We start from the raw sequence: 9539 nt of genomic DNA, 5'->3' as shown, positions 1-9539 counted from the left end.
TAGGGTATCTAGCTATGAAATACTTTCTATTTCCTTCCTAACATTTCTCTCTTTTACTAAATCCCTAGTAAACTTAACTGTTAAATGTGGCTAACAGACTCATGACTTAAATGTTAATTTTTTAAATAATCAACTACAATATCACTTTAGAGCATTCATATTTCATTTAAAATCTAAATTTTAAATTATTACAACTGGTACAAAAACATCGTTATCAATTTTAAAGTTTTATTGGATTTTTGTGTCATTGGATGAAAGCAAATGATCCATAAAGAATATAATTTAACTGAATAAAAGAAGTTATAACCACTGAAACTCTGGATAGCACAACAAAGTTTTGGAAGTTCAATAATTTAATTTTAAAATGAAAAACAGAAAGCTTAATGGAATTCGAATTTAGGATCGGGAGATGGGAGAGCTTCCTCATAACTTCCCCATTGTGCAAGGAATGATACTGAGAACTTCAAATATTCTGAAAGTTCAAGTTTCCAGATTCCTCACTGTTGGTAGTAGTGTCCACAAAGATTAGTAGCAACATGCTTTCCACCCACTCCTCTTTGGGTCTTCAATTATTTGTTTCTTTGCTTTTTTTTTCTTTGTTTTTTCTTTCCTTCTCATAAAATGCCTGTCTTTATTTTCCATGTAAGCTTTTCAAAGGTTATATGATTCATGTTTTCTCCCTCCCTTTTTTCTTCCCATCTCCTGGAGTTCACAAGCATTTAACCTGAGTTCGACATTGTATTATCACACAAATTTTACTTCCATATTGTTCATTTTTGGAACTGAATAATCTTGTAAAAGGAAAATCTCAAATCATATTCCCAAATAAACAAGTGATGAATAATGTTTTCATCAGCATTTATACTCCAATTGTTCTTTCTTTAGAGGTGCATAGCATTTGTAACAACATTTTTAAAATGTCAGTAGTTTTTGCACTCAAAAAATTGAGTCCTTCATGTGAGTAGATTTTGATAAAGTAATCAGAGAGAATGCCACATAAATACTAATTAGGGTTCAAACATCAACAAAATGATAAATTGATTGCACAAGATTAATGTGGATTATTCTTTAAACCTCTTATTCTTAAAACTGGAATTATAAGGTCATTGACTAGAAGAAAATTTTGCTCCTGGAATACTTTTTATTCTTGTTCTGTTCTGAGCATTTCTATCTGGCTTCAGGAGGATCACATAACATTTGGGAATAAAAATACACCCCAGTAACCCAGCACTGGAGGCCAAGATAGCAAAGATCTCCACAGTGACCATGGCTTTCCCTTTGGTACTTTGATAGGTGGGGAGAAAAGAGGCCCAGACACTGCAAAACACTAACATGCTAAAAGTGATGAACTTGGCTTCGTTGAAGGTATCTGGCAGGTTCCTGGCCAGAAAAGCTACTGTAAAGCTTCCCAGGGCCAGAAAGCCCATGTAGCCCAGGACACAGTAAAATGCAAAGGCAGAGCCTTCATTACATCGAATGATTATGTGGCCATATTCAGATTGTGTGTCTGCCTCTGGGAAGGGGGGAGAGGTTCCCAACCAGATACCACAGAAAATCATTTGAATCACTGAGCAGATGAGAACAACATAATTAGACACTCTAGGATGTAGGAACATCTGGATCCTGCTTCCTGGCCTTATACCCCTGAAAGCCACAATGACTATTATGGTTTTAGCTAAAATGGAGGAAACAGCCACTGTGAATACAACTCCAAATACAGTTTGTTGTAAGAGACAGGTGGTAGTGGTGGGATGTCCTATGAAGAGCAAAGAGCAGAGGAAACAGAAGATCAGGGAGATGAGGAGGGTATAACTGAGAGTTCGGTTATTGGCTTTGACAATGGGAGTGTCTTGGAACTTGACAAAGACCCATAGAACCAGAGCAGTCAGGAAAGAGAAGGAAACAGCCACGAAGGCCAAAGTCATCCCCAAAGGTTCTTTTACATTCAGGAAAGTCACCTTCTTGGGGAGGCAAAGATCTCTCTGCTTATTTGGATATTTATCCTTTGGGCACTTCTTACAATGCTCTGCATCTGCAAGAAACATATAAGGGCTCAAGATTGGATTGAAAATATTATATAAATACCCAGATATAGGATGTGCTCATTATAAACTGCACCAATTTCTTTTAACTCCCTTGGACACAAAATCCTTAAGAGAAAATGTAATTGTTAAATAACGTGGCATCTAAGTCTTGACCCACACTATTCATTTCCATTATTATTGACTGGTCCTAGATTATAATGATTCTTTGTACTTTTTTACTTAACTAATTCTGTTTGTTCCTTTTAATTTATTTTCTTGGTATGATGAACTTAGAAATTGCAGTCCTTTGACAGCAAATGTAAATATTGCTTCTATGTCTGTTGCATTGTTAACAACAATTCTAACTAAGGATTGCCTACGTTAGTCTTTCTTTTCTTCCCAGCTCTCATGCATTCTTTACAGCAATGAATTTGTATGCATTTTTCAAATTTTTAGATGCCTATACTATATATGCATATTCATGTTTTTGTCTCAACTGCAATGGAAACTTTATGAAAGCAGGAATAATTTTTTTGTCTTTATATATGTTCCATTTTCCACCAAGACTGTAACATGGTTAATGGCTATTGACTGATTCATAATTTATTAAATTTCTGGCAGATATGTTGTAAAAAATCTTTTATTTTTTATGTGGTCCTCTTTTTAAACCTCAGTAAATTGGTCCTATTTCCTGAAATTTTCAACAATGAGTTCAAGAAGTCCGTAATATCTCATTTTAAAATTGTGGTTTATGACAATGATGATATATTGTTTTGTTATAAGGAATGAACTGCTTGATTTCTATAAAAATTGGGAAGACCTTCATGAACTGATGCAGAGTGAAATGAGTACAACCAGGAGAACATTATATATAGAGACTGTAACACTGTAAAACAATCAAATGTGATTAACTTTGCTACAACAAGCAACACAATGATCCAGGACAATCCTGAGGGAATTATGAGAAAGAATGCTTTCCACAATAAGGGAAAGATCTGTGGGAGTAGAAACATAGAAGAAGAATATATGATTTATTATTTATTTATATGGGTAGAAGATTTTAGGTTTTGGTTTTAAAAGGTTATTAAAAATGAATAATATGGAAATAAGTATTGAGATAATACATGTATAACCCAATTAAAATGCTTATTTGCTCCTGGAAGGGAAAGGGAAGAGGAGAAGGAGAGAACATGAATCATGTATCCATAGAAAAATATTTAAAATTAAATAATATTATAAAAGAAAAATAAAATATCTCTGTTCATTCAGATACCTTAAAATCAGACTCTCATTGAATCACTGAATATTTTTTTGCTTGTTTTTGGAATATTGAATTTATCATATTTTAACCAGCTTATTTAGATCCATGAGAACTTTTGAAGTTCATCCCAGAAATAGGATTTCAATAATGCTCTCTGGCACCAGGAATCATCTTTCCTTTGTAGATTTTCTTTTCCATAAACAACCCACCCCTTTCTTCCTTTTTGACTTTTCCCTCCTTGAATCTTTAATGCACCACATAAAACTTTGAATTGCCTTCATGACAGTAGACATGAAAATCCAAGGGGATTTTTCTGCTGGTAATGTCACAAATCTCTATCAAACAGCATAATTTTACTATTGTCTTGTCTCACTTTTCATAACTACATTTGAGATTTTTTGGGCAAAGATAATGGAGAAGTTTGCCATTTCTTTTTCAAGTTCATTTCACAGATGAGGAAACTGAAAGAAATGAAGTTAAGTGACTTTCCCAGGGTGATACAGAGAGTGAATTTTAAATCAGGAAGAGGTACCTTTCTGACTCCAGGCCCAGCACTCCATTCAATGTGATACCTACCTGCTCCAATTTTTTAAAAAATGTTGAGGTAAGTAAGGAGGTGGCAACCTGAATAGGGAACAGGCTTAGGCAAGGACTTACACCAGACCAGTGCACTGTGGACTGCACTATGATGGAACTCAGGGCCTCATTGTAGGCTTGGGCAGGGGCCTCATTGCAGGCTCTGGGCCTCCCCTTAGCTTTGAATGGGCCAGGTATCAGGGACTACCTTGATCTAGACCTTGTCCCCTCACTGCAGGCCAGTCAGAGAGTTTAGAACTTCAAGGGGTGGGTTTGTGATGTGCTATTGTTGGCTTTGGCTGGGTGTCTGGGTTTAGACCAGTGATTCCCAAAGTGGGTGCTACCGCCTCCTGGTGGGTGTTGCACTGATCCAGGAAGGCTGTGATGTCCATACTTTTTTGTATTACATTCTATTCTGAGTTCAACAAATAGTTTCATAATTTTCAGGGGGAGCTAAGTTATATTTTTTCTGGAAAGGGGGGCAGTAGGCCAAAAAAAGTTTGGGAACCACTGGTTTAGACGTTGGCTTGGGACTAAATTCAGAACCTGTTAGAAGTGGGTGACTTATACTTCTTCATGCATGGTTTTTCTCCTGGCAGTGATCCCCTCTCGTCCCAGTGAAATAGACCTTCTCTGCCTACCTTTCAAATTGTTTTCTGCAGGAGGGTTATTTACCTCCATTCCCTTGCCAGTTCTGTCACTCCAGCATTTGTTTTGAGGTTATATTTTAAGCTTATTTTGAGAGGATTATCATAGCACTTCCAGTTCTCCATGGTATTATTTACTCCATTATCTTGGCTCTGCCCTTATTACACCATTTCTTATTCTCCTGAGTTGATTCATTTTCTGATGTCACTCCTTGTGCAGTCTGGTGTAGCTGATGGAGATGGAGATTGATGGATTGCAAAGATAGAAAGACCTGATTTCAAGTCCAACCTCTGATATATATACTTTGGTAATCCTCTGAAGTCACTCAACCTCTCAATACTCTAGGAAACTCTAAGACAATATATTTCAGATAAGTTGCTAATCTGAATTGGTAGAGATAGCTCATGATCGAAGAGTTTCCTTTACAAGTGAAGTCCTAGCCCTTTGCCCAATAATAACCTTATTTTATGTTGGTTAAAATGTCCAAAATTTAGAGTCCTATTGCTTTTAGCATTCTCTAGGGAGTCTTAATCTTCTATGTCTTTTTGTATATCAGTATTGATATAGGAGCTAAACTATTAGGCAGAAGGGGAAAATGTTAGACTATTAATTTTGGGATATAGGTAGCACTCTTCTATGGGTATCAATCCTTGGGTTGGCCATGGGGAAACTTGCAGAGTCATGCAATTGCTATTTCATGTGTGAAATAGAGTGGAAAACATTATCTCTGAATATTCTGATAGGCTTTGGCATTGGATTAGTTATGAACAGATGTTCCTCTGATAACAGACCCATAAGCTAATAAAAGAATGAAAGATGTGAATTATTTTTCATCACTCTCATGAGTATTAAAATCCTCTCTTCCTCATCCATATCATAAACCAGAGTTGTATAGGACATTCAGTCAGCCATGGCCATATTGATCTTTTTAACTCTCCTTCATTTAATCACCAATAGAATTAAAAGAACATAACAGCCCAGTGAGAGCAAAAGTGTTTGTGTTTGTGTGTGGTGGCTCCTCTGTATTTGAATATGATATCAATTTGTTCTAATGATCTTTTCATATTGATCCCAGACCAAAAATCAAACAGTAAATTCTCCAACCGGAAGATCATTCCATAATCTTCAACCCATTTTCCATCTATACCTTTCATTTCCTGCCTGATTGGAACAATTTTCCCTGGAATGACCTTCTCTATTCTTATGTTAGGTTCCATAATGCATTGGCATACATAATTATCTATCTTATCCATCTATGTATCTATCTATCTCTTTCTCTCAATGTTTCTCTGTTTATGCATATACACATATGTAAAAATACATATATAACATCTATATTGTATGTATGTATACATGTACACACGTATAAATAATATATCCTCTGGACCAGTAATGGGCAAACATTTTAAAGAGGGGGCCAAAGGAAAGAAAATGCTCATCTGTCTATCTGTTTCTAAGGCAACTCTTTTGAAGTTTCATTGTATTGTGTCCTACCCATTGTATTTGTCAGATTAGGAATAATGTCCTCTGGATAGAACATTTCAAGGGCAGCATCTAGCCCATCACTGATCTAGACTCCAACAACTATCTCTACAACAAGACCAAATTTGTCAAAGAAATTAGAAAGCAAATATTTTTCCCTATGGATTACACTTCTCATCATGTAGTGGGATACCATAAGTACTTATTTCAGGATATTCCTCTCATTTTCATAGGTCTCATAGGATCTCTGACTAAGATAGTGATGTTCTTGGTGGTTGTAGGTGACCATATAAGAATAATATGTTGATTATTTCCTATATCAATGATCATAAGAAGGGTGAAAAACCCTGCAGAAAATCACCCATTTGGCTGGAAATTTCCCCTTCTGGGCAAGGGAAACAGTCAAAGCAGCAGGCAGCCTCCCCCTCCAAAGGGTTCTTCCTGAATCCAGGACAGCAACTGTCACTGCAAACTCCACTGGGAACCTAAGACAGCAATAGAGTGGAATACCAACCTTTAACTAAGAGCTACTGAGGTTTTAGGCAGATGAAGGAAGCAAATTTTCTATTTAATTCCTGCTTTGACAGTCATTCCAACAGACACCTAAATGGTTGTGTAAATAGAAAACTAAGCTTGGAGTCATAAAGACCCAAATTCAAATCTAGCATCACATATTAGCTGTGTGTTCCTAGGTGAGTATTAAACTGCTTCAGTTTACTACACTGTCAAATGTGATTAATATAGTACTTACCTTTGTAAGGGGGAAAAGGTTTTTTAGTTGACTATATTAAAGTTAGGTGAATATTAAAAGGTTGGTCACCAGGGGTTTGAATAATTATCAATCCCCAATTAAGAATAATCTCAAGATCACAGAACCTCTGGGTTAAGATGGCAGCAGAATAAAAAGCAGCTGCTTAACCTCTCCTAACCCTCACATATAGGATTCCTCAAGAAGACATAAAAACAAATCCAGCCGAATGAAGGGACCCCACAACAGGGTTCAGCATTGAAGGTACCAGGAATTGGGGCATTTCCATGCTATAAGGGATGAAACAGCTCTCACAAAAAATGTGAGCTGAGTAACCCCTTCCCCCCACACCACCTACAATGCCAAAGCCAGCGCAAAAGAGTTAGAGCAAGTTTGGGGCATCCATTAAGTCCTGACAGCTACCTGGGATCACCAGAGCCTGCCCTGGAGAGCAGCAAGACTTAAGACCCCAAGAGGCTAAAGAACACTCAAACTTTGAACACAGACCCTGAGCGCAGACGTGGACCTTGGGTGGGGACCCAATGCAGAGAGGTGCACAACCTTGGAAGCAGAGCCCTGAGACTGTTAAAGGAGCTTCAGGCAAAAGAACAAGCAAGGGGACCACCAGGAGGCTTGACCCTGAGAACAACTAGACCTGAGACCTCAGGAGCCTAAAGAGTGCAGACAGACCCTGGGTATGAGGATAAACCTAAGAGGGCACAAGGCTCATAATGACAAGCCATCCACAAGAACCCAAAAGGAGAAAGATCAACAAGAAGAAATCTTTAACACTTGACAACTTTTACACAGAGAAAATCCATTCAACAGAGCAAACAGCAGAGGAAAATAAACAAATAATCATAGCCAAACCTTCCCAAAATAATGAAAACTGGTCACAAGCTATTGAAGAGGTCAAATTTGAAATTATGAGAAAGATAGTAGAGAACTGGCAAGAAAATAACAGTTTAAAAGGCAGAATTTCACAAATGGAAAGTGAGGCAAGTAAATTGAAGACCAGAAATGACCAGATTGAAAGGGAAAACCAGTCTTTAAAGGCTAGAATTGAGCAATTAGAAGCTAATGATCTCTTAAGACAGCAATAACAAATAAAACAAAGTCAAAAGACTGATAAAATAGAAGGAAACAAGAAATATCTCAATGAGAAATTGACAGATCAAGAAAATAGGCCTAGAAGAGATAATTTGAGAATCATTAGTCTTCCTAAAAAATAGAAATTAATAGAAATTTGGACTCTATACTAAAAGAAATTATTCAGCAAAACTGCCCTGAAGTTCTACAACAAGAGAGCACTATAGACAGTGAAATGATCCATAGATCACCCTCTACACTAGACCCTGAAAAGACAGCCCTAGGAATATAATAGCCAAATTCAAGAGCTTCCAAGTAAAAGAAAAAATTTTACAAGAAGCCAAAAGGAGACAATTCAGACATCAAGGAACAACAATCAGGATCACACAGGATCTGGCAGCCTCAACACTACAAGACCCCAAGGCTTGGAATATGATATTCAGAAAGGCGAGAGAACTGGGTCTACAACCAAGGACCATTTACCCATCAAAACTGACTATATACGTTCAGGGGAAAGTTTGGGAATTCAATGAGATAGAAGATTTCCAAGTATTCGCACAGAAAAGACCAGGACTAAATGGAAAGTTCAATATCCAACCACAAAAATCAAGAGAAAAATGAAAAGGCAAATAAGAAACAGAGGGGGAAGAAAGAAAACTCTTATTTTTTAATATTGTCTCCTTAAGGGCTTCAATAAAATCTAATTATTCATATTCTTATATGGAGAAATGTTATGTGTAATTCTCTGTAGTGAACTGTATTCACTATTAGAGTATTCACTATTATAGTAATTAGAAGAATTATTCATAGGGAGAGGTTGGAGTACTAAATGGACTAAGATGATATGGGGGTGGTTGGGAAAGAGGGGGATGAATAGTAGAGGACACCAAGAGAAACTTGAAGGAATAAGAAAAATAGGATATTCCATTACACACAAAGATGGTATGGGAAGGGGAGGGAATGAATACTATTATAAGGAGATGAAGAGAGCATTAAGAGGTAATATTTAAACCTTACTCTCAGTAGAATTAACTCTGAGAGGAAAGAGTAGCTATATCCATTGGGATATAAAACACTATCTAACCCTACTGAGAAAGTCAGAAGCGATAAAACAAGGGGAGCAGGGGAGAAGGGGGAGGGAATTCATTAGGCCTTAAAAATAAAAAGAGGGGGAAAAAAGGGAGGGGGTAGAAAGGTAAGTAAATCCAGGGAGGGGACAAAGGTTACTGGCTTAAAGTAAACCACTGGTTTAAAAGGAAATAGTGTAAGAAGAAGGGGTAGAACTAGGAGAGGATACCAAAATTTTGGGGAATACACAACTGATAATTATAACTCTGAATGTGAATGGGATTAACTCACCCATAAAACAGAAGCAAATAGCAGAGTGAATTAGAAATCAAAATCCTACCATATGTTGTCTACAAGAAACACATATAAGGCAGGTGGACATACACAGGTTTTTAGGTAAAGGGCTTGAGCAAAATCTTTTGGGCTTAAAAAGAGAATAAGAAGACAGGAATGGCAATCATGATTTCTGACAAAGCCAAAGTAAAAATAGATATGATTACAAAAGAAAGGGAAGGTAATTTCATCCTGATAAAAGGCAGTATAGACAATGAGGAAATAACAGTGCTCAATAGGTATGCACCAAATGACATAGCATCCAAATTCGTAAAGGAGATACTGGCAGAGCTCAAGAAGGAAATAGATA

The 9539-nt window shown here is 36.9% G+C and overlaps 1 pseudogene; it reads right to left on the bottom strand.

Moving 5' to 3' along the window:
• Positions 1 to 1110: 1110 nt before the first annotated feature.
• The window catches only part of LOC123256754, a 44298-nt pseudogene continuing 35869 nt past the window's right edge, over positions 1111 to 9539 (bottom strand).

This window comes from Gracilinanus agilis, chromosome 1 (genome assembly GCF_016433145.1).
Source record: "Gracilinanus agilis isolate LMUSP501 chromosome 1, AgileGrace, whole genome shotgun sequence".
Lineage (NCBI taxonomy): Eukaryota > Metazoa > Chordata > Mammalia > Didelphimorphia > Didelphidae > Gracilinanus > Gracilinanus agilis.
Note: the sequence above shows the minus strand (reverse complement) of the source record. Positions and strands in the feature narration are given on the sequence as shown.